Source organism: Dasypus novemcinctus, chromosome 28, assembly GCF_030445035.2.
Source record: "Dasypus novemcinctus isolate mDasNov1 chromosome 28, mDasNov1.1.hap2, whole genome shotgun sequence".
Lineage (NCBI taxonomy): Eukaryota > Metazoa > Chordata > Mammalia > Cingulata > Dasypodidae > Dasypus > Dasypus novemcinctus.
In genome coordinates, this window is record NC_080700.1 from 13,137,262 (window position 1) to 13,161,059 (window position 23,798).

Here is a 23,798-nt window from a genome sequence, read left to right on the forward strand (position 1 = left end):
CATTTAAAATTATGTGGTAGGCAGCCTGTAAATGGCTGCCAAGGATCTCTGCCTCCTAGTGTTCACATTCTTGTCTGGAATTAGTGACTCTCTTCTAATCAATGGAATATGGACAAAGAGATATGTCACTTCCAAGTTTTATAAACAAACCATCTGTGTCCTGCTAGGCCTCTATTTCCTTTTGTTCATATGTATCTATATCTATCAATATTTCTATCTATATTTCTTTCTCTTACTCTCTCTCCTTCTCTCTTATCCCTCCCTGTGGGAAACAAATTGTGATGTGATGGGCTGCCCTTTGCAGAAGCCCACGTGGTAAAAAACAGAGGGAGCACCTGAAAAACTATAAGGGACACAAGCCCTCAGGTGAAACTAAAACCTGGCAGTAACACATGAGTGACCTTGGAGTAGATCCTAGCTCAGAAGAGCCTCAGTTGAGACCACAGTCTCAACCTGGGAGGGGATGACAGATGTTGCTAGGTACCTCCAGGTTAGGAGAGCGGGGCCAGAGTGGGCCTTGATTTGGCAGCGAGTAGATTGTTGGAGACAGCCAAGATCAAAAGTGGGGATACAGGTCATGGTGGGGTCACAGACAGGTCATGGACACTTGGTGAGCTGTGAACTGGAAGGCAGTAGGCTAGGACAGTCAGCTGGTAAGGGGCTGTTGTCAGTTAACCAGTTGCAGGTTGATGGAGTTTTGTCTGCTCTAAAATTCTGAAGAGGAGGCATGCTTCAGTGTAGCTACATGAGCCTCCAAATGCAGAGAAGTGAAGAAGAGGATGGCAGAGATTACAAGCATGAGAAGGACTCCAGCCTCCACTGCTGCCTTGAAGATGGAGGGAGATGTGGAAAGCATAGAAAGAAACAAAAATTTCCAGTCTCTGAAATGATTTTAGATGTGGGCTTTCCCTAGAACCTCCAGGAAAAAGCAGTCTTGGGGACCCCTTGATATTTGCCTGGAAAGACTAGAATATGAGGTACGCTCACCCAGACTACTGACACACAGAAACTGCTGGGTAATAGATGAGTTTTGTTTAATTCCATTATGTTTCTGGTAACTTGCTTGTTGGTTAAAAAAAAAGAGAGAGAGAGAGAAAGAATACAAGCTAATTGATGGACATTCAGTGAGTGAAATCATAACAAAATAGATAGGATATCTATGAGCCTAGTCTCTATTCTTTTTTTTTGAATTAGAGAAATGTTTGATTTATAGAACAATCATGCATAAAATATAGGGTTCCCATATACCGTCCTACTATTGACAACTTGCTTTGTTTTGGAATATATTTTACAATTCATGATGATGGCACATTTGTATAATTTCATTATTGAGTATAGTCTATGGTTTAATTTAGGGTTCACTGTTTGTATAGTACAGTTCCAAGGATTTTTAAAATTTAAAAGAGATTTATTTATTTATTCCCCCTACCCATACCCCTCCTGTGTCTGCTTTCTGTGTCCATTTTCTGTGTGTTCCTCTGTGTCTGCTTGTATACCCATTAGGTGGTTCCAGGGACCAATCCTGGGACCTTCTGGAGTGGGAGAGAGGTGATCATCCTCTTGAGCCACCTCAGCTTCTTGTTCTGCTATGCCTTCTTATTGTTTCTCCTCTGTGTCCCTTATTGCATCATCTTGCTGCACCAGCTCTCCACACTGGCTGGCACTCCTGGACGGGATGGCATTACTGCATGGGGTGGCACTCCCGTGTGCTCTGGCACTCCGTGTGGGAAAGCTCAGGGTGTGGGCCTGCTTGCCTTCATCAAGAGGGCCTGGGCATCAACCCCTGGACATCCTATATGGTAACCTGGAGCCTAAATGCTTGAGCCACATTAATTTCCCTCCATGGATTTTTTTGCAAAATATTTTATTCTGTTGCTTTCTATACAATCTAACATTTCCCTTTTCAACCATATTTGGATACTTATTTCAGTGCTTTTAATTACATTCACAATCTTGTGCTCTCATCACCACCATCTAATACCAAAACTTTATTGTCAACCCAAACAGTGTCCCTCTACAACATAAACCTTAATTTCCTCTTCCCTCTCTCTACTCTGTCCCCTCGTATCCTACATTACAATTTCTGACTATGTGTCCATTTATCCTAGTTATTTCATATCAGTGAAATCATACAATATTTGTTCTTTTGTGTCTGGCTTATTTCACTTATCATGATGTATCCTAGGTTCCATCATGTAATTGCATCTGTCAGAACTTCATTCTTATTGATGGCCCTCTTCACCTTTCTATCCTAACTGGTCACTTTCCACTATAAACATTCTATTTAATATTCCATGACAGATAAACAGGCCAAAAGATATTTTCTGACAATGGTTACTAGAAAGAGCTATTTTATAAAGTCTAAGAGAAAGTTTTCTGCTAAGAGGTTGCCATGATCAGCATCATCACAGCCCGAAGGCATTTGCTGAGTGGATTTTTTGCATTGGCATTCTGTCACGTGTTCTAGTAATGGTCCCTGATCTCTGAATCTGGAGACTCTAACCAACTACTGCAGACTTAACCAAAGAATTAGGCAATGAATGGTTGTCTAAGGTTCCCTTATGTTTAGTAAACAGTGACCTGGCCACCCTGTCAGTAACTTAACCTTCTGTGGTCCTGGTGATAGCCCAGCTTAGCACCTTGGGCAAGAGACTTGCAGGAGTAGAGGACAGAGCTGTTCTGTGCAGAGAAGGAAGACCCGAGAGCTGTCTCTTCCTAAGCTTATGAGAAATGAGAGCTTCCTGCAACCAGATGGAAGGGCAGCAGGTAGTGTCAGAAGGGGATATTGTCTGAAGATGGGAGGAGAGTTAAAATAGGAGGTGTGTGTGTGTTTGTATATGTGTGGTCATGCTTGTGTTGGTGTATGTGTGCATGCATATGTCTGTGTATCAGTCCAGGGAGATTTTTTTTTCCCCTTTGGTAGAGAAGTTTTGAATTTACAGAATAATCATATATACAATATAAGATTCTTGTATACCACTCCACACCAATATCTTGACTGGTATGGGACATTTGCACAATTGATGCTAGCACATTTTTGTGATAGTAATATTAATTAAAGTTCATAGTTCAACTTTGGATTCACTGTGTACTGTAATCCTTTATTTTTTTAACATTTTTAATAAAATTTTTAATTGTCTTTTTTTATAAAGCTATGTAGACCACACAAAATGTTACATTAAAAAATACAAGAGGTTCCCATATACCCCACTCCCCACCCCCCCTCCCAATCCTTCCACATTATCAACCTCTTTCACCAGTGTGACACATTCATTGCATTTATTTATTTTTTAAATTCATTTTTAAAAAAATATTACATTAAAAAAATATGAGGTCCCCCACACCCCCACCCCCCACCACTCCCCCCACAGCAACACTCTCCCCCATCATCATGACACATCCATTGCATTTGGTGAATACATCTCTGAGCATTGCTGCACCTCATGGTCAATGGTACACATCATAGCACACACTCTCCCACATTCCATTCAGTGGGCCATGGGAGGATCTACAATGTCTGGTAATTGTCCCTGCAGCACCACCCAGGACAACTACAAGTCCCGAAAATGCCTCCACATCTCATCTCTTCCTCCCATTCCCCACACCCAGCAGCAACCATGGCCACTTTTTCCACACCAATGCCACATTTTCTTTGATTACTAACCACAATAGTTCATGAATAGAATATCGGTAAGTCCACTCTAATCCTTACTCTATTCCTCCATCCTGTGGACCTTGGATTGGTTGTATCCATTCCACATCTATGTCAAGAGGGGGCATAGATTCCACATGGATACTGGATGCAACCCTCCTGCTTTCATTTGTAGGCACTCTTGGCTCCATAGTGTGGTGGTTGACATTCATCAACTCCATGTTAGCTGAAAGGGGCAAGTCCAATAAACCAGAGTATAGGAGCTGAAGTCTGTTGAGGCTCAGGGCCTGGCTATCATATGGTCAGTCCAGAGATTTAGGTCCCCTAGATATATCTTAAACCCCAGCACCAACTACAATTCTGGTAAAGTAACAGGAAAGGCTTGTGAAAAGAGATCACATCTGAGTCTAACTCCATCACGTTGGCCCCAAAGAAGGGCCAACTGACATGGCAGTGAACTCCATCTGCCATGACCATAAAACCTGTGGGTCTCTGTAGCCCTCAGAAGAACCAATATCTGGGGTTGTATCTACTTTTTCTGTCTCTGAGACTCTGCTCAGATGTGCATAAGGGCAACCCCTCTCATAACCTTCAGGCTCCTTTTGAGAGACTCATAGCTATATAAACTCATTTGTCCTTTCCATTTCCCCCTTGATTTAGGGCAAAAAGCATTTTTAACTCCTGTTATTATACGTTGACAGGGATATTCTGCTGGTCCAAGTTGAACCTTTTATTCAAGGTCATTTTCTAGTTACGTCATCAGCTGGTACTTGGTAGTGATCCCTCGGTGCCAGGGGTCTCATCCCTGGGAGTCATGTCCCACGCTGGGGGGAAGGCAATGCATTTACATGCTGAGTTTGGCTTCTAGACTGGCCACATTTGAGCAACACTGATGCTCTCAGGAGGGAAATCTTAAGCACACTGCTGCTCTAGGCCTTGCTCTTATTTCAGGTGCACAGGCTTACAAGCATAGTCATTAGTATCAGGGGCTCATTGTTGGAACCTCATTCCTTCCTGGGCCTTGCTGTTGCACCCAGGGTACTGTTGCTGCTCCCCTAGGCAATGCGACAGAGCTCCCCTGGCCAGTAACCCAGCACCCCCCCAGCTGTTGTTTTTAATTGTTTCCACTATGAATATATCCAAACATTTCCATGCACCCCGGACACAAACGTTGTATAACTCCCGGTCAACCATATGTCTCCTGTCAATAACATCACACACCAGTATTCCTCTGCTGCCATTGTTGGACCACTCTGTGATCCAAAACTTCCTGAAAGGTGAAGCCCAATGTAATGCCAGGTTCCCTTAATAGTAAAATGGAATATAGCGATGAGTTTAAAGGTTAGATATAGAATACATATTAATTTGGAAAAATTCTACATCCTATCTTTTTCTTTTCTTTTTTTCTAATTATTAAGATTATCTTCACAAGAGTTTCAGATCACAGTAACTCATATATATTATATACAGTACTCCCACATATCCAATATAAAACCTTTTCCCTTCCACAGCAATAATGTTTTAACATATTCATACCATATTTACTGAAACTGATGTACATAAATTAAGACAATAGCTGCCAAACAAAGTAACATTTGTGTTTACATTGTGGTTTATATTTTAGGCTATACGGTTTTCTAAATTTTTAGTTACCCTATGTTTTACATTATGATTTAGATTATTAGCCTATCAGCCCCTATATGTTTTTGGTGTAATATTACATGTTTTATATCCATCCTTGCATACCCTTGTGAAACACTTCTATTGCCCTCACAGTTACGTTGGTTACATCTATTCAATACCTATTTCTCCTTCCCCTCAGGGCCCACAGTGACAGTCAATCTTCATTTTTTGAAGAGCCATGTTCAGAGATACTTGCAACACTGTTGAGGGCTTGGCATGCTCAAATACCCTAATACCCTGGGAGCCACCATTTCTCTTGAGAGATACAGTTCCCTCTATTTGATTGCATGGGTCCCCCACCCACCCCCCAATTTCTTGGGCAATATTACCCATCCGCCCATCCCTACCCCCCTCAAGCCTGCAAAGCCCCACCCAAAGGTAACCCTCTGCCCCCATTTTATCCCTTCCATGTACACATACTTACCTCCAGCTTATCATAGATTTCACCCATGTAGATGTCAGCTTACATCCTTCCTCTACCCCCTGATTCCCTGTAAGACTATCTTCCAGTCTCTAGCTCTCTGAGGCAGCTTGCTTATTTCATATCATTGAGGTCATGTAGTATTTCTCCTTCAATGCCTGCGTTGCTTCACTTAACATAAGGTTCTCAAGATTCATCCATGTTATCAAGTGTGTTTGTAGTGTATTTGTTCTTAAAGCTGAGTAGTATTCCATTGTACGTATATACCACATTTTAGTGATCCACTCATCTGTTGATGGGCATTTGGGTTTCTTCCAACTTTTGGTAATAGTGAACAATGCTGCTATGAACATTGGTGTGGATATATCGGTTTGTGTCCTTGTTTTCAGTTCTACTGGGTATATACCCAGCAGTGGAATTGCTGGGTCATATGGCAAATCTATGGTTAGTTTTGTGAGAAACCGCCAAATTGTCCTCCAGAATGGTTGGATCTTTCTGCATTCCCACCAGCAGTGGATGAGTGTTCCCCTTTCTTCACATCCTCTCCAGCATTTGTATTCTTCCGTTTTTTTCATAGCTGCCAATCTTGTAGGAGTAAGACGGTATCTCATTGTAGTTTTGATTTGCATTTCCCTGATAGCTAAAGATTTGGAGCATTTTTTCATGTGCTTTTTAGCCATTTGTATTTCTTCTTTGGAGAAGTGTCTGTTTAAATCTTTTTCCCATTTTTTAAATGGGTTGTTTATCTTTTTAATTTCAAGATATAGGAATTCTTTATATATACAAGTTATAAGTCTCTTATCAGATATATGGTTGCCAAATATTTTCTCCCATTGTGTGGGTTCCCTTTTTTACTTTCTTGACGAATTCCTTTGAGGTGTAGAAGGCTTTAATTTTGAGGAAGTCCCATTTATCTATTTGTTCTTTTGCTGCTCGTGCTTTTGGTGTGATATTCATGAATCCATTTCCTATTACAAGGCCATGTAGATGTTTCCCTACACTGCTTTCCAAGATCTTTATAGTTTTGGCTCTTATATTTAGGTCTTTGATCCATCTTGAGTTGATCTATGTATAAGGTGTGAGAAGGTAATACTCTTTCATTCTTCTACATATGGCTATGCAGTTCTCCAGGCACCATTTGTTGAATAGGCCATTCTTTCCCAGCTGAGAGGGTTTGGTGGCTTTATTGAATATTATATGGCTATATATGTGAGGTTCTATATCAGAACTTTCAATTCAATTCCATTAGTCTGTGTGTCTCTCCTTATGCCAATACCATGCTGTTTTCACTACTGTAGCTTGTAGTATGTTTTGAAGTCAGGTAGTGTGATTCCTCCAATTTCGTTTTTCTTTTTCAATATGTCTTTGGCTATTCAGGGCCTCTTTCCTTTCCAAATAAATTTCATAGTTAGTTTTTCTAGTTCCTTAAAGAAGGCTGTGTTGATTTTTATTGGGATTGCATTGAATGTGTAGATCAGTTTTGGTAGGATAGACATCTTAATAATATTCAGTCTTCCTATCCATGAACAAGGAATATTCTTCCACTTATTTAGGTCATCTTTGATTTCCTTGAACGGTCTTATATAGTTCTCGGTGTATAAGTTTTTTACCTCTTTAGTTAAATTTATTCCTAAATATTTGATTTTTTCATTTACTATTGTGAATGGTATTTGTTTCTTGATTTCCTACTGATCTTGCTCATTATTGGTGTACAGAAATGCTACTGATTTTTGCGCATTGATCTTATAACCTGCGACTTTACTGAACTCATTTATGAGTTCTAGAATCTTTGTTGTAGATCTCTCAGGGTTTTCTATGTATAGGATCATGCCATCTGCAAATAATGAAATTTTGACTTCTTCCTTTCCAATTTGAATGGCTTTTACATCTGGTTCTTGCCTCAGTGCTCGAGCAAGTACTTCTAAGACAATGTTAAACAGAAGGGGAGACAATGGGCATCTTTGTCTTGTTCCTGAGTTTAGAGGGAAGGATTTTAGGATATCTCCATTGTAAACAATGTTGACTGTAGGTTTTTAATATATACTTTTTATCATGCTAAAAAATTTCCTTGTATTCCGATCTTTTGGAGTGTTTTCATCAAGAAAAGGTTCTGTATTTTGTCAAATGCTTTTTCTGCATCTATAGATATAATCATGTGATTTTTTTCCTTCAATCTGTTTATATGGTGTATTACATTGATTGATTTTCTTATGTTGAACCATCCTTGCATACCTGGAATGAATCCCACTTGGTTGTGGTGTATAATTCATTTAATGTGTTGTTGAATACGATTAGCAAGTATTTTGTTAAGTATTTTTGTGTCTAGGTTCATTAGAGAAATTGGTCTGTAATTTTCCTTTCTTGTGGTGTCTTTGTTTGGCTTTGGTACTAGGGTAATGTTGGCATCATAGAAGGAGTTAGGCAATGTTCCTTCTGTTTCAATTTTTTGGAATAGTTTCAGCAGGTTTTGTGTTAGTTCTTTCCGTAATGTTTTGTAGAATTCACCTATGAAGCCGTCTAGCCCTGGCCTTTTCTTAGTTGGGAGGTTTTTAATGATGGATTCTATCTCTTTACTTGTGATTGGTTTGTTGAGATCATCAGTTTCTTCTTTCGTCAGTATGGGCTGCTTATGTTTTTCTAGGAATTTGTCCATTTCCTCTGAATTGTCATTTTTGTTGGAATATAGATTTTCAAAGTATCCTCTTATGATAGTCTTTATTTTTATAGGGGCCAGTGGTGACATCTCCTTTCTCATTTCTTATTTTGTGTATTTGCATCTTTTCTCTTTTTTCTTTGTTAGTCTTGCTAAAGGTTTGTCAATTTTGTTGATCTTCTCAAAAAAACAGCTCTTGGTCTTGTTTATCTTTTCAAGTGCTTTCTTATTTTCTATTTCATTTAGTTCTGCTCTTATCTCTGTTATTTCCTTCCTTCTTCTTCCTGTTGGATTACTTTGTTGTTTTTTTTCTAATTCCTCCAAATGTGCAGTTAGTTCTTCAATTTTTGCTCTTTCTTCTTTTTTGATATATGAATTCATGGCTATAAATTTCCCTCTCAGTACTGCTTTTGCTGCATCCCGTAAATTTTGGTATGTTGTGTTATCATTATCATTTGTTTCAAGGTAGTCATTGATTTCTTTTGCGATTTCCTCTTTGACCCACAGTTTTTCTAAGAGTGTGCTGTTTAATTTCCAAATTGTGGTGTGAAACCTGGGGTTCTGACCCTTGCAAATTTCCAGCTTCATTCCACTGTGGTCAGAGATATTATTTTGTATGATTTTGATCTTTCTGAATTCATTAAGTCTCTCTTTGTGGCCTACCATATGGTCTATCTTGGAGAATGATCCATGTGCGCTTGAGAAAAATGTATATCCTGCTGTGTTTGGGTGTAATGATCTATATATGTCTATTAGATCCAGCTCCTCTAATATACTGTTCAAATATTTTGTTTATTTAGTGATTTTCTTTTGAGATAGTCTGTCCAGAGTTGATATTAGTCTATTAAAATCCCCCACTATAATTGTAGATGCATCCATTTTTTCACTTAGTTTTTCCAACGTTTGCCTCACGTATTTAGAGGCGCCCTTGTTAGGAGCATAAATATTTATGATTGTTCAATCTTCTTGACAGATTGTCCCTTTTACTAAAATGTAGTGTCAGAGGTGGGGCAAAATGGTGGCTGAGTGAACTTGCCTGATAGTATCTCCTGCAGGGAGGTGGCTGGGCAGCGTTGGAGGCTCTTTGGGACCGGGCTGTTTCTGGATTTTTGCTGGTCGGGATGTGTCTCGACATCGATTTGGTGGGAAGGTAACAGATAGGATCCATCTGTAAAATATACACAGGTCCCAGCTGCCCACAGAAAGTTCCCTCCTTAGGTCGGCGGAGCCATGGCATCGGGTGCTGCCATGGCACAGGGAGCCGCCACGTTGGTTTTTTTTCTTTTTTTTGGATGCTCTGCAGTACTGGGGAATTTGTGGGCCCTGGGCAGCCTATTGGGGGGTTGATAGGATGGAAGGCGCTTGAAGATGGATTTGGGTAGACAGACGGGAGTTTTATGGCAAAGTGGGGGGAATTTTTGATTGCAGACACAAACAATAGTGCCTCTGCCTAGAGCCATGCTCCCCCCAAGCCCGGCTGCTGATCTATAGTGGTCTTAAAGTGATAGCAATAAAGAGATGCCACCAGGGTCTGGTAGGGTGGGAGACGTTTGGAAGCTGATTAGGGGAATATATTGCAAAGCGTGGGAATTTCAGGTTTGGACTCTGTTATTAGCATTTCCGGCCGGAGCCCCTCCCCTGGACCTGGCTATTGATCTGAGTCATTAAATTGGCTGCAGCCTAGAGGTGCCCTCAGGTGGCCGTTCCAGGGGATCACAGGGTGGGAGGGTTCCTGAAGTCAATTGGTGATATATCCACACAATAGACCCTAGTGAGTGAGTGAATTGTAGGGTACAGAACACAGGATAGAGCTTGTGGATGTGACCTCACCCCTAGGGCTGGCACCCACCTGCAGGGATCCTTGAAGGCTGTGATGCACTGTGGTGCTCCCAGGCTTCCTGTTAACTGGACTTGAGGTTGCCAGATCTGAGTCCCCTGGATCCTGGTGGCCCACACCCCAGAGACTCACACCTCTTAGTTCCTCAATATCTCAGACTTTCCATCCCTGATTCCACCATGCCCTGAGGTTCATCTGAGGTCCTTGAAAGTCCTAGCCCTCAACGTTTGTGTTTTTTCTTTCTCATTTTGTTTGGTTTGTTTTTATTTTTATTCTTTTTTTATTTTTTATTTTTATTCTCTTTTTTTAATGTTCTGATTCCTGGCAATGCATTATCCCCTAGTCTTTTTTCACAGCGTATCCCCAAAATCTTTTTTTTTCCTCTTTCTTGTCCCCCATCTTCTTCTTATCCTATTTTATCTTAACTATACAATAGGTGCTCCAGGAAACACCTCACATTTGCTGGGTTTCCTCACCCTCCAGTGCCTCATTTTTGTGTGAATAAATTTTGGCTATCTACACTATCCCCTTTCCCCTACATATTGGTATCCTCCATCATCTACTATCTCTCCTATATTCCACCTCCCTTTCTTTGATCCACAAAGTGTCTAACTCTTAATTTCTAATACCTTTGTTTTGTTTTTGGTCTGGTATCCACTCTTGAAATTATTACCTTTTTTTCTCTTTCCCTCTCTCACAAAAACAATAGCTTTTTAGTTCATACCATATTCCTCCCATATTCAGTTGTCTACCTCATTATAGGTACTCTAACTACTGCTATAAATCTACACAATTTACATGAATCAAGCATCCATCCTCCAAGAACTCATATTGTTGCTTTGTTAACATATATCACCAATACTACTTTACACTTTCTCCTTGCTTACACAATTGCCTATCTCCGGCACTAATACTTTCCTTTAAAGTGAGCTTAAACAGCAATAAGAAATTAGAATAAGAAGAACAAAGTGACAAAGAGAAGATATAACACTTATGCAAAAACTACAGCTAATTAATCTCCAAGACTAGACAAAGAAGCTAAGGCCTGATTAAACCCATCAAGTAAAAATGATGCCCAGACAGCAACAAAAATCTACAAACCAAACCAGTAATCATGAAAACATGGCTGAATCCAATCAACAAACTAAAAATCAGGAGGGGGAGCAGAACTTCGCACAAGCAATGAAAGATCTCATATCATTTATCACTGACAAATTTGATGAAGTAAAGGAAGAGGTTAACAACATGAAGACAACACTTGGACGGGAAATTGCAGACATACGCATAAAGATAACAGATATGATGGAAATGAACACCACAATTCAAAAAATCAAAAATCCACTTGCAGCAAATATCAGCAGATTAGAAGAGGGAGAGCAGAGAATTAGTGATGTGGAAGACAGAGCATCGGAAATCAAACAGATAGTAGAAGTGGTCAATAAAAAGATAGGAAAAATCCAGCTAGGACTTAGGGACCTGAATGATAATGCAAAACGCTCCAACATAGGTATTATAGGCATTCCAGAAGGAGAAGAGAAGGGAAAGGGGTCAGAAGGAGCGTTGCAGGAAATAATGGCTGAAAACTTCCCAAATTCACTGAAAGAGACAGATGTGCATATACAAGAAGCACAGCGCACTCCACTGGTCATAAACCCCAACAGGCCCACCCCAAGACATATATTTGTCAAATTATCCAATGCTCAAGACAAAGAGAAAATTCTAAAAACAGCAAGAGAAAAGAAAACCATCACGTACAAGGGAAGCTCCATAAGATTAAGTGCTGATTTCTCATCTGAAAAAATGGAGGCAAGAAGGCAGTGGTATGATATAGTCAAGGTATTAAAGGAAAAAAAATTCCAAACAAGAATACTCTATCCAGCTAAACTAGCACTCAAAAATGATGGAGAGTTCAAAATATTTGCAGATAAACAGAAACTGAAAGAGTATACCAACAAGAAACCTATTCTTCAAGAAATTCTAAAGGGAGTTCTGCAGGAAGAAAGGAAAAAACAGGACAGGCAGAGTTGGAGGAGAGTGTAAGACCAACAAAAAAGACAAAAATAGAAGGGAAAAAAATTCAAACAAAATATGACAAACACAAGTCCAATCAAAACATGGCTAACACAAAAAATTCCTTGAAAGTAATAACACTGAATGTCAATGGATTAAACTGACCTATCAAAAGATTCAGACTGGGACATTGGATAAGGAAATATGACCCATCTATATGCTGTCTACAAGAGACACATCTTAGACCCAGAGACTCATGGAGGCTCAAAGTGATTGGTTAGAAAACAATCATACAAGCAAACAATAACCCAAAAAAGGCAGGAGTAGCTATATTAATATCAGACAAAATAGACTTCAAATGTGAAAAAATTGTGAGAGACAAAGAAGGATACTACATTTTAGTGAAAGGGACAATCTGTGAAGAAGATTGAACAATCAAAAATATTTATGCTCCTAACAAGGGTGCCTCTAAGTACGTGAGGCAAACACTGGAAAAACTAAGTGAAAAAATAGATGCATCTACAATCATAGTGGGGGATTTTAATACACCACTATCAACTCTGGACAGAACATCTCAAAAGAGAATAACTAAAGAAACAAAACATTTGAACAGTATATTAGAGGAGCTGCATCTAATGGACATATATAGATCATTACACACAAACACAGCAGGATATACTTTTTTCTCAAGTGCACTTGGATCATTCTCCAAGATAGACAATATACTAGGCCACAAAGAGAGGCTTAATGAATTCAGAAAGATTGAAATCATACAAAATAATATCTCTCACCACAGTGGAGTGAAGCTGGAAATTTGCAAGGTACAGAGGCCCAGATTTCACACCACGATTTGGAAATTAAACAACACACTCTTAGAAAAACTGTGGGTCAAAGAGGAAATCGCAAAAGAAATCAACGACTACCTTGAAACAAATGATAATGATAACACAACATACCAAAATTTACGGGATGCAGCAAAAGCAGTACTGAGAGGGAAAATTATAGCCATAAATTTATATATCAAAAAAGAAGAAAGAGCAAAAATTGAAGAACTAACTGCACATTTGAAGGAATTAGAAAAAACAACAACAAAGTAACACAACAGGAAGAAGAAGAAAGGAACCAACAAAGACAAGAACTAAATGAAATAGGAAATAAGAAAGTACTTGAAAAGATAAACAAGACCAAGAGCTGTTTTTTTGAGAAGATCAACAAAATTGACAAACCTTTAGCAAGACTAACAAAGAAAAAAAGAGAGAAGATGCAAATACACAATATAAGAAATGAGAAAGGCGTTATCACCACTGACCCCACAGACATAAAGACTATCATAAGAGGATACTTTGAAAAACTGTATTCCAACAAAAATGACAATTTAGAGGAAATGGACAAATTCCTAGAAACACATAAGCAGCCCTTATTGATGAAAGAAGAAATTGATGATCTTAACAAACCAATCACAAGCAAAGAGATAGAATCAGTCATTAAAAAACTCCCAACTAAGAAGAGCCCAGGGCGAGATGGCTTCACAGGTGAATTCTACAAAACATTCCAGAAAGAACTAATACCAGTCCTGCTGAAACTATTCCAAAAAATCAAAAGAGAAGGAACATTGCCGAACTCCTTCTATGATGCCAACATTACCCTAGTACCAAAGCCAAATAAAGACTCCACAAGAAAGGAAAATTACAGACCAATTTCTCTAATGAACCTAGACGCAAAAATAATTAACAAAATGCTTGCTAATCGTATTCAACAACACATTAAACAAATTATATACCACGACCAAGTGGGATTTATTCCAGGTAAGCAAGGATGGTTTAACATAAGAAAATCAATGTAATACATCATATAAACACATTGAAGGAAAAAAATCACATGATTATATCTATAGATGCAGAAAAAGCATTTGACAAAATACAGCACATTTTCTTGATAAAAACACTCCAAAAGATTGGAATATAAGGAAACTTTTTGAACATGATAAAGAGTATATATGAAAAACCTACAGCCAACATTGTTTACAATGGAGAAATCCTAAAATCCTTCCCTCTAAACTCAGGAACAAGACAAGGATGCCCATTGTCTCCACTCCTATTTAACATTGTATTAGAAGTACTTGCTCGAGCACTGAGGCAAGAACTAGATGTAAAAGCCATTCAAATTGGAAAGGAAGAAGTCAAAATTTCATTATTTGCAGATGGCATTATCCTATACATAGAAAACCCTGAGAGATCTACAACAAAGATTCTAGAACTCATAAATGAGTTCAGTAAAGTCGCAGGTTATAAGATCAATGCGCAAAAATCAGTAGCATTTCTGTACACCAATAATGAGCAAGATCAGGAGGAAATCAAGAAACAAATACCATTCACAATAGTAAATGAAAAAATCAAATATTTAGGAATAAATTTAACTAAAGAGGTAAAAAACTTATACACCAAGAACTACATAAGACCGTTCAAGGAAATCAGAGAAGACCTAAATAAATGGAAGAATATTCCTTGTTCATGGATAGGAAGACTGAATATTATTAAGATGTCTATCCTACCAAAACTGATCTAGACATTCAATGCAATCCCAATAAAAATCAACATAGTCTTCTTTAGGAACTACAAAAACTATGAAATTTATTTGGAAAGGAAAGAGGCCCTGAATACCCAAAGACATATTGAAAAAGGAAAACGAAATTGGGGGAATCACACTTCCTGACTACAAAACATACTATAAATCTACAGTAGTGAAAACAGCATGGTATTGGCATAAGGAGAGACACACAGACCAATGGAATTAAATTGAAAATTCAGATGTAGAACCTCATATATATAGCCATATAATATTCAATAAAGCCACCAAACCCTCTCAACTGGGAGAGAATGGCCTATTCAACAAATGGTGCCTGCAGAACTGGACAGCCATATGTAGAAGAATGAAAAAGGATTACCATCTCACACCTTATACAAAGATCAACTCAAGATGGATCAAAGACCTAAATATAAGAGCCAAGACCATAAAGATCTTGGAAAGCAGTGTAGGAAAACATCTACATGGCCTTGTAATAGGAAATGGCTTCATGAATATCACAGCAAAAGCACGAGCAGCAAAAGAACAAATAGATAAATGGGACTTCCTCAAAATTAAAGCCTTCTGCACCTCAAAGGAGTTTGTCAAGAAAGTAAAAAGGGAACCCACACAATCGGAGAAAATATTTGGCAACCATATATCTGATAAGAGACTTATAACTTGCATATATAAAGAACTCCTATGTCTTGAAAATAAAAAGATAAACAACCCATTTAAAAAATGGGAAATCAATTTAAACAGAAACTTCTGCAAAGAAGAAATAGAAATGGCTAAAAAGCACATGAAAAAATGCTCCAAATCTCTAGCTATCAGGGAAATGCAAATCAAAACTACAATGAGATACCATCTTACTCCCATAAGATTGGCAGCTATGAAAAAAACAGAAGAATACAAATGCTGGAGAGGATGTGAAGATAAGGGAACACTCATCCACTGCTGGTGGGAATGCAGAAGGATCCAAGAATTCTGGAGGAGTTTTGGTGGTTCCTCAAATAACTAACCATAGATTTGCCATATGACCCAGCAATACCACTGCTGGATATATACCCAGCAGAATTGAAGACAAGGACACAAACTGATATATGTACACCAATCTTCATCGCAGCAATGTTCACTATCACCAAAAGTTGGAATCAATCCAAATGCCCATCAGCAGATGAGTGGATCACTAAAATGTGGTATATACACACAACGGAATACTACTCGGCTGTAAGAACAAATACACTACAAACACACGTGATAACATGGATGAATCTTGAAAACCTTATGGTGAGTGAAGCAACCCAGGCATTGAAGGACAAATACTACATGACCTCAATGATATGAAATAAGCAACCCACCTCAGAGAGCTAGAGACTGGATAATAGGCTTACAGAAAATTGAGGGGAGGAGGAAGGATGTGAGCTGACGTCTGCAGGAGTGGAATCTATGATGAGCTGGCTGTAATCATGAGCAAAAGAAGGGATAAAATGGGGGCAAGGGTTTGTCTTCGGGTGGGGCTTTGTGGGTTTGAGGGGGGCTGGGGATGGGCGGAGGGGTTATATTGCCCAAAAAATTGGGGGGAGGAAGGGGCAACATATGAACATAGGAGAGTATCAGGTGTTGATTTAGAGTAAAATGCTGAGAAAATCGTATCAAAATATAATTAGGAGGGTTACCTGTTTAGGATGCTCAGAGGGGAAGGTCTGATGCGGGATGGACTCCTGGGGAATGGCTGAAGGCTCATTTTGCCAGGGTAGGTTGTACCATTGGATAGAGACCCAAGCAGTGAGAGTTGGGGTGGACCCACATCCTGGGGAGGACTAATGCCATCAAATAGAGAGAACTGTATCTCTCAAGAGAAAGGATGGCTCCCGGGGCATTAGGGTAGTTGAGAAAGTCAGGCCATGAACACTGCTGCAAGTATCTCTGGACGTGGCTTCTCGGGAAATGGAGATTGGCTGTCGCTGTGGGCCCCAAGGGGAGGGGAAAATGGATGTGGAATGGATGGAACCAAGGTAAATGTGGGGGCAAGAGAGGAGTTTCATGAGGGTACGCAAGGATGAATATAAAACATGTAATAGTACACCAAAAACATATAGAGGATGACAGACTAATAATGTAAACCCTAATGTAAAACATAGGATAACTAAAAAATTTAGAAAACTGTATATCCTAAAGTATGGACCACATTGTAAGCACAGATGTCACCTTGTTTGAACACTATTGTTTCGGAGTCTGTACATCAGTTTCAGGAAATATGATATGAATAAGTTAAAAGATTATTACTGTGGAAGGGAAAAGGTTTTATGGTGGATCTGTGGGAGTATTCTATATTGTTTATATGAATTACTGTGATCTAAGGCTCTTGTGAAGAGAAGCTCAATAATCAGAAAAAAAGAAAAGAAAAAGATAGGATGTAGAAATTTTTCCAAATCAATATGTACTCTAGATCTAACCTTTAAACTCATCGCTATATTCCATTTTACTAGTAAGGGAACCTGACATTATATTGGGATTCTCTTTACAGGAAGTTTTGGATCACAGAGTGGTTCAACAATGGCAGAGGAGGAATACTGATATGGGATGTTATTGACAGGCTATATATGGTTGACAGGGAGTTATACAGGGCATATGTCCAAGGTGCATGGTAATGTTTAGATATACTCATAGTGGAAAAAATTAAAAACAACAGCTGGGGGGATACTGGGTTCCTGGCAAGGGGGGCTCTGTCATGGTCCCTAGGGGATCACCGGCAGTCCCCCAGGTGCAATAGTAAGAACCAGGAAGGAATGAGGGTCCAATAGTGGGCTCCTGATACTAATGGCTATGCTTGTGAGCCTATTCACCTGCAATAAGAACAAGGCCTAGAGTAGCATTGTGCCTGGGAGTTTCCTCCTGACAGCCTCCATGTTACTCAAATGTGGCCACTCTCGAAGCCAAACTCAGTATGTAGATGCAGTGTATTCCCCCCAGCGTGGGACATGACACCCGGGGATGAGCCTCCCTGGCACCGAGGGATCACTACCAAACACCAGCTGAAGATGCAACTAGAAAAGGACCTTGAATTAAAGGTTCAACACGGATCAGCAGAATATCCCTGTCTACATATAATAACATGACTTTAAAATGCTGTTTGACCTAATGTAAGGGGGAAATGGAAAGGAGAAATCAGTTTATATGGCTACGAGTCTCTAAAAATGAGTCTGGAGGTTGTCAGAAGGATTGCCCTTATGCACAACTGAGCAGAGTCTCAGAGACAGATAAAGTAGATACAACCTCAGGTACTGGTTCCTGTGAGGGATAAAGAGACCCACGGGTTCTATGGTCATGGCAGATGGAGTTCACTGTCATATCAGATGGCCCTTCTTTGGAGCTGGTGTTTCTGTGTGATGGAACTGGACTCAGATGGGATCTCTTTTCACAAGACTTTCATGCTACTTTACTGGAATTGTAGTTGGTGTTGGGGTTTAAGATATATTTAGGGGATTTGAATCTCTGGACTGACAATATGATAGCCAGGCCCTGAGCCTCAACAGTCTTCAGCTCCTACACTCTGATTTATTGGACTTACCCCACTCAGCTAACATGGAGTTGAAGAAGGTCAACCACTACCCCATGGAGCCTAGAGTGCCTACAACTGAAAGCAGGAGGAGTGCATCCAGTATCCATGTGGAATCTAAGCCCCCACTTGACATACATGTGCAATGGACAAAACCAATCCAATGTCCTCAGAGAAAATGTGGCATTGGTGTGGGAAGGGTGGCTATGGTAACTGCTGGGTGCGGGGAATGGGAGGAAGAGATGATATGGGGAGGATTTTTTGGGACGTGGAGAAGTCCTGGGTGGTGCTTCATGGACAACTACGGGACATTGTAGATCGCCCTAGGGCCCACTGGATGGAACGTGGGAGAGTGTGGGCTATGATACGGACCATTGACTATGGGGTGCAGCGATGCTCAGAGATGTACTTACCAGGTGCAATGGATGTGTCAAGATGATGGGAGAGAGTGTTGCTGTGGGGGGAGTTGGGGGTGCGTGTGGTGGGGTTGAATGGGACTTCATATTTTTTGAATGTAATATTTAAAAGAAAAGAAAAGAAAAAAGAAAAAAATATATAGTGTCCTTCTTTGTCTCTCACAATTGTTTCGCATTTAAAGTCTATTTTGTCTGATATTAATATAGCTACTTCTGCCTTTTTTTGGTTATTGTTTGCTTATATGATTGGTTTCCAGCCATTCACTTTCAACCTCCATGAGTCTCTGGGACTAACATGTGTCTCTTGTAGACAGCATATAGATGGGTCATATTTCTTTATCCAATGTCCCAGTCTGAATCTTTTGATAGGTGAGTTTAATCCATTGACATTCGGTGTTATTACTTTCAAGGAATTATTTGTGTTAGCCATATTTTGATTGGAGTTGTGTTTGTCATACTTTGTGTGCTTTTTTTTTTTACCCTTCTCTTTTTGTCTTTTTTGTTGGTCTTACACTCTCCTCCAACTCTGCCTGTCCTGTTTTTTCCTTTCTTCCTGCAGAACTCCCTTTAGAATTTCTTGAAGGGGAGGTTTCTTGTTGGCATACTCTTTCAGTTTCTGTTTATCTGTGAATATTTTGAACTCTCCATCATTTTTGGATGCTAGTTTAGCTGGGTAGAGTATTCTTTGTTGGAAATTTTTTTCCTTTAGTACCTTGACTATATCATACCACTGCCTTCTTGCCTCCATGGTTTCAGATGAGAAATCAGCACTTAATCTTATGGAGCTTCCCTTGTATGTGATGGTTTTCTTTTCTCTTGATGCTTTTAGAATTTTCTCTTTGTCTTGAGCATTGGATAATTTGACAAGTATATGTCTTGGGGTGGGCCTGTTGGGGTTTATGACAATTGGTGTGCGCTATTCTTCTTGGATATGTACATCTGTCTCTTTCAGTAGATTTGGGAAGTTTTCAACCATTATTTCCTGCAACACTCCTGACCCCTTTCCCTTCTCTTCTCCTTCTGGAATGCCTATAATACATATGTGTGAGCGTTTTGCATTATCATTCAGGTCCCTAAGTCCTACCTGGATTTTTTCTACCTTTTTTCGACCAATTCTACTAACTGTTTGATTTCCGATGTACTGTCTTCCACATCACTAATTCTCTACTCTCCCTCTTCTAATCTGCTGATATTTGCTGCAAGTGTATTTTTGATTTCTTGAACTGTGGTGTTCATTCCCATCATATCTCTTATCTTTTTGCGTATGTCTGCAATTTCCCCTCCAAGTGTTGTCTTCATTTTGTTAACCTCTTCCTTTACTTCATTAAATTTGTTGGTGATAAATGTTCTGAGATCTTTCATGTCTTTTGCAAAATTCTGCTCCCCTTCCTGATTTTTAGTTTGTTCATTGGATTCAGGCATGTTTTCCTGATTACTGGTTGGGTTTGTAGATATTTGTTGCTGTCTGGTCATCATTTTATCTTGACGGGTTTAATCAGTTCTTTAGCTTCTTTGTCTAGTCTTGAGGATTAATTAGCTGTTCTTTTTGCATAAGTGTTATATCTTCTCTTTGTCACTTTGTTCTTCTTATTCTAATTTCTTATTGCTGGTTGAGTTTACTTTAAAGGAAAGTATTAGTGCCAGGGAAAGGCAATTGTGTAAGCAAGGAAAAAGTGTAAAGTAGTATTGGTGATAAATGTTAACAGAGCAACAATATGAGATCAGGGAGGATGGATATTAGATTCATGTAAGTTGTGTAGAGTTATAGCAGTAGCTATAGTACCTATAATGAGGTAGTCGACTGAATATGGGAGGAATATGGTATGAATTAATAAGCTAGCATTTTCGTGAGAGAGGGAAAGAGAAAAGAAAGGTAGTAGTTTCAAGAGTGGATAACAGACAGAAAACAAAACAGAGGTATTAGAAATTAAGAGTTAGACACTTTGTGTATCAAAGAAAGGGAGGTGGAATATAGGAGAGACAGTAGATGATGGAGGATATCAAGATGTAAGGGAAAGGGGATAGTGTAGGCAGCCAAAATCAGTTCACACAGAAATGAGGCAGTTGAGGATGAGAAAACCCAGCAAATGTGAGGTGTTCTCTGCAGCACCTATTGTATAATTAAGTTAAAATAAAATAAGAAACACAACCAATCCAATGTCCACAGAGAAAATGTGGAATGGGTGTGGGAACGGTAGCCATGGGGGCTGCTGGGTGTGGGGAACGGGAGGAAGAGATGAGATGTGGAGGCGATTTCGGGACGTGGAGTTGTCCTGGATAGTGCTTCACGGACAATTACGGGACACTGTAGATCCCCCCAGGGCCCACCGGATGGAACGTGAGAGAGTCTGGGCTATGATGTGGACCATTGACTATGGAGTGCAGTGATGCTCAGAGATGAACTTACCAGGTACAATGGATGTATCACGATGATGGGAGAGAGTGTTGCTGTGGGGGGAGTGGGGGGCGGGGGCGGTGGGGTTGAATGGGACCTCATATATATTTTTAATGTAATTAAAAAATAATAATAATAAATAAATATTAAAAATAATAAAATAAAATAAGAAGAAAATGAGGGACAAGAGAGAGAGAAAAAAACAGAAAAAAAAGAGAAGAATGGAAGAAAGAAAAAAGGGGGTGGACAAAGGGTAGGGAACAGGTAGGGGAAAGAAAAAAAAAAAGATATACACCAACCTTAATTGCAACACCAACACCAACAACAAAAAAACCCTAAATAACTGGAAAAAAAAGACTTTGGGGGATACGCTGGGAGAAACTACTCGGGGATAATGCAATGTTAGCAATCAGGAAATTTTAAAAAGTAAAATATCTAAGATAAAATGAAAATAAAACCAAAAAATGAAATGAAATAGAAGAGAAAAAATGCAAACATTGAGGGCTAGGGCATTCAAAGACCTCAGATGGACCTCAGGGTGTGATGGATTCAGGGATGGCAAGTCTGAGATATTGAAGACTCAAGAGGTGTGAGTCTCTGGGGTATGGGCCACCAGAGTTTAGGGGACTCAGTCCTGGCAACCTCAAATCTGGTCAACAGGGAGCCTCGGAGCACCACAGTGTAACACAGCCCTCAGGGATCCCCACAGCTTGGTGCCAGCCTTATGGGGGAAGTCATATCTGCAAACTATGTTATGTCTGAATCCTGCAATTCACTCACTCACTGGGGTCTATTCTGTGGATATATCATCAATTCAGCTTCTGGACAGCTCCCACCCTGTGATCCCCCAGAACGGCCACCTGAGGGCACCTCTACACTGCAGCTAATTTAATGTCGCAGATCAGAAGCCAGGCCCATGGGTGTGGCTCCAGCCTGAACGGCGACAACAGAGTCCAAAACCGGAGTTCCCAAGCTTCGCAAAGTATTCCCCAATCGGCTTCCAGACGTGTCCCCCGCCCTCGCCGCACCCTATAACAACCTCCCAATTATGTCCCTTTATTGCCAGCAATCTAATTCCGCTGCAGATCCGCAGCCGGGCTTGTGGGGGCGGGGCTTGAGGCAGAAGCGCTATTACTTGTGTCTGCGATCAAAAATTCCCCGCTTTGCAACAAAACCCCGTTTGTCTCCCTGAATCGGTCTGCAAATGTGTCCGGTCCTGTCAACCCCGTAACAACCCTCCCAGGGCTCGAGAATTCCCCAGTACTGCAGAGCCTCCAAAAACCGCTACCACAGTGCCAGTTCCGTGGCTCCACCCCGCCCAAGGAGGGAGCAACCCCTGTGCAGCTCTCACCTCCATGCAATAGAATTTCAATTATATCTTATAGACTAATCCTCTCAGTTAACTTCCCACCAAATTGATGTCCACACACTTCCTGCCCTGCAAAAATCCTGAAACAGCCTTGTCCTGGAGAACCTCCAACACTGCCCAGCTGCTTCTTTGCAGGAGAGACCGTAAGGTAAGCTCACTCAGCCACCATCTTGCTCCTACTGAGTCTGGAGAGTTTTAACAATTCAAAACCTGGTGGACTGATTATGCAGAGACTCAGGCTGCTTTTAATAGAGCCCATAATGTCCCCATTTCCTTGGATCAGTTAGTGGGGGTGGGGAATTGGGTGGGAGTAGATCAGCAATTAACAATGAATGATCAAGCTATCACACAGGTCCATCAATGTTGCTTAAGGTAATGGGAAAAAATTGAGGCTAAAGGCCAGCCTCTGGTGTCATTTCAAAAAATATTACAAGGTTCTAAAGAACCTTACCCTGACTTTATCACTCAGCTACAAGAGACTATCAAAAAACAGGTTAATAATTTAGAAGCTGCTGCTACTATTTTGCAGCTAATGGCTTATGAAAATGTTAAACAGGATTCTCAGAAGGCTCTTGGGAATATGAAAGGTAAAGTGGATTTTACTGGATATATTAAATTGTGCCAGGATGTAGGGATCGAGGGCCACTATGTTACAATGAGGGCTCAGGCTATGACAGGAATAAAAATCATAAGAGGTTCTCTGGGAAATGTTTCAATTATGTAAAAATTGGTCATATGAGAAAAGATTGTCAGAAATATAAGTCTGAGAGAAAAATAATGCTGCCTGGACAAAATATTTCTGCTTAGAAACCATTTGAGCCATTCTCCCCGCTTCCCTAAAGGAAATCGTTGGGTTTGCCTTTGTCAGTCTAATTATCATAAGAATGGCACTCCCTTGTAGGGAAACTTCCAGCAGGGCCTGGTGCTAGCACTGTTCCAAAAGGGGGCTTCCCATTCAGCAGAGCAATTCCAGCACTCCCCTATACTCTGCAGTGCCCTTGACTTATCCCCTTAGCCATGGCAGGAAATGCAGCCGTATATTTTCCTATGGCAGAACCTGTTATTTTGCTTCCAGGGGATACCCCTGTCTCAGTAAAAATGGGAATAAGGGGAACTTTACCAATTGGCATGGTCAGACTTCTCCTTGGGAGAAGCAGTCTCACCTCCTAGGGAGTTAGAGTGCATACAGGAGTAATGGATTGTGGTTATTAAGGAGAGATTCAAGTTATCATGTCCAC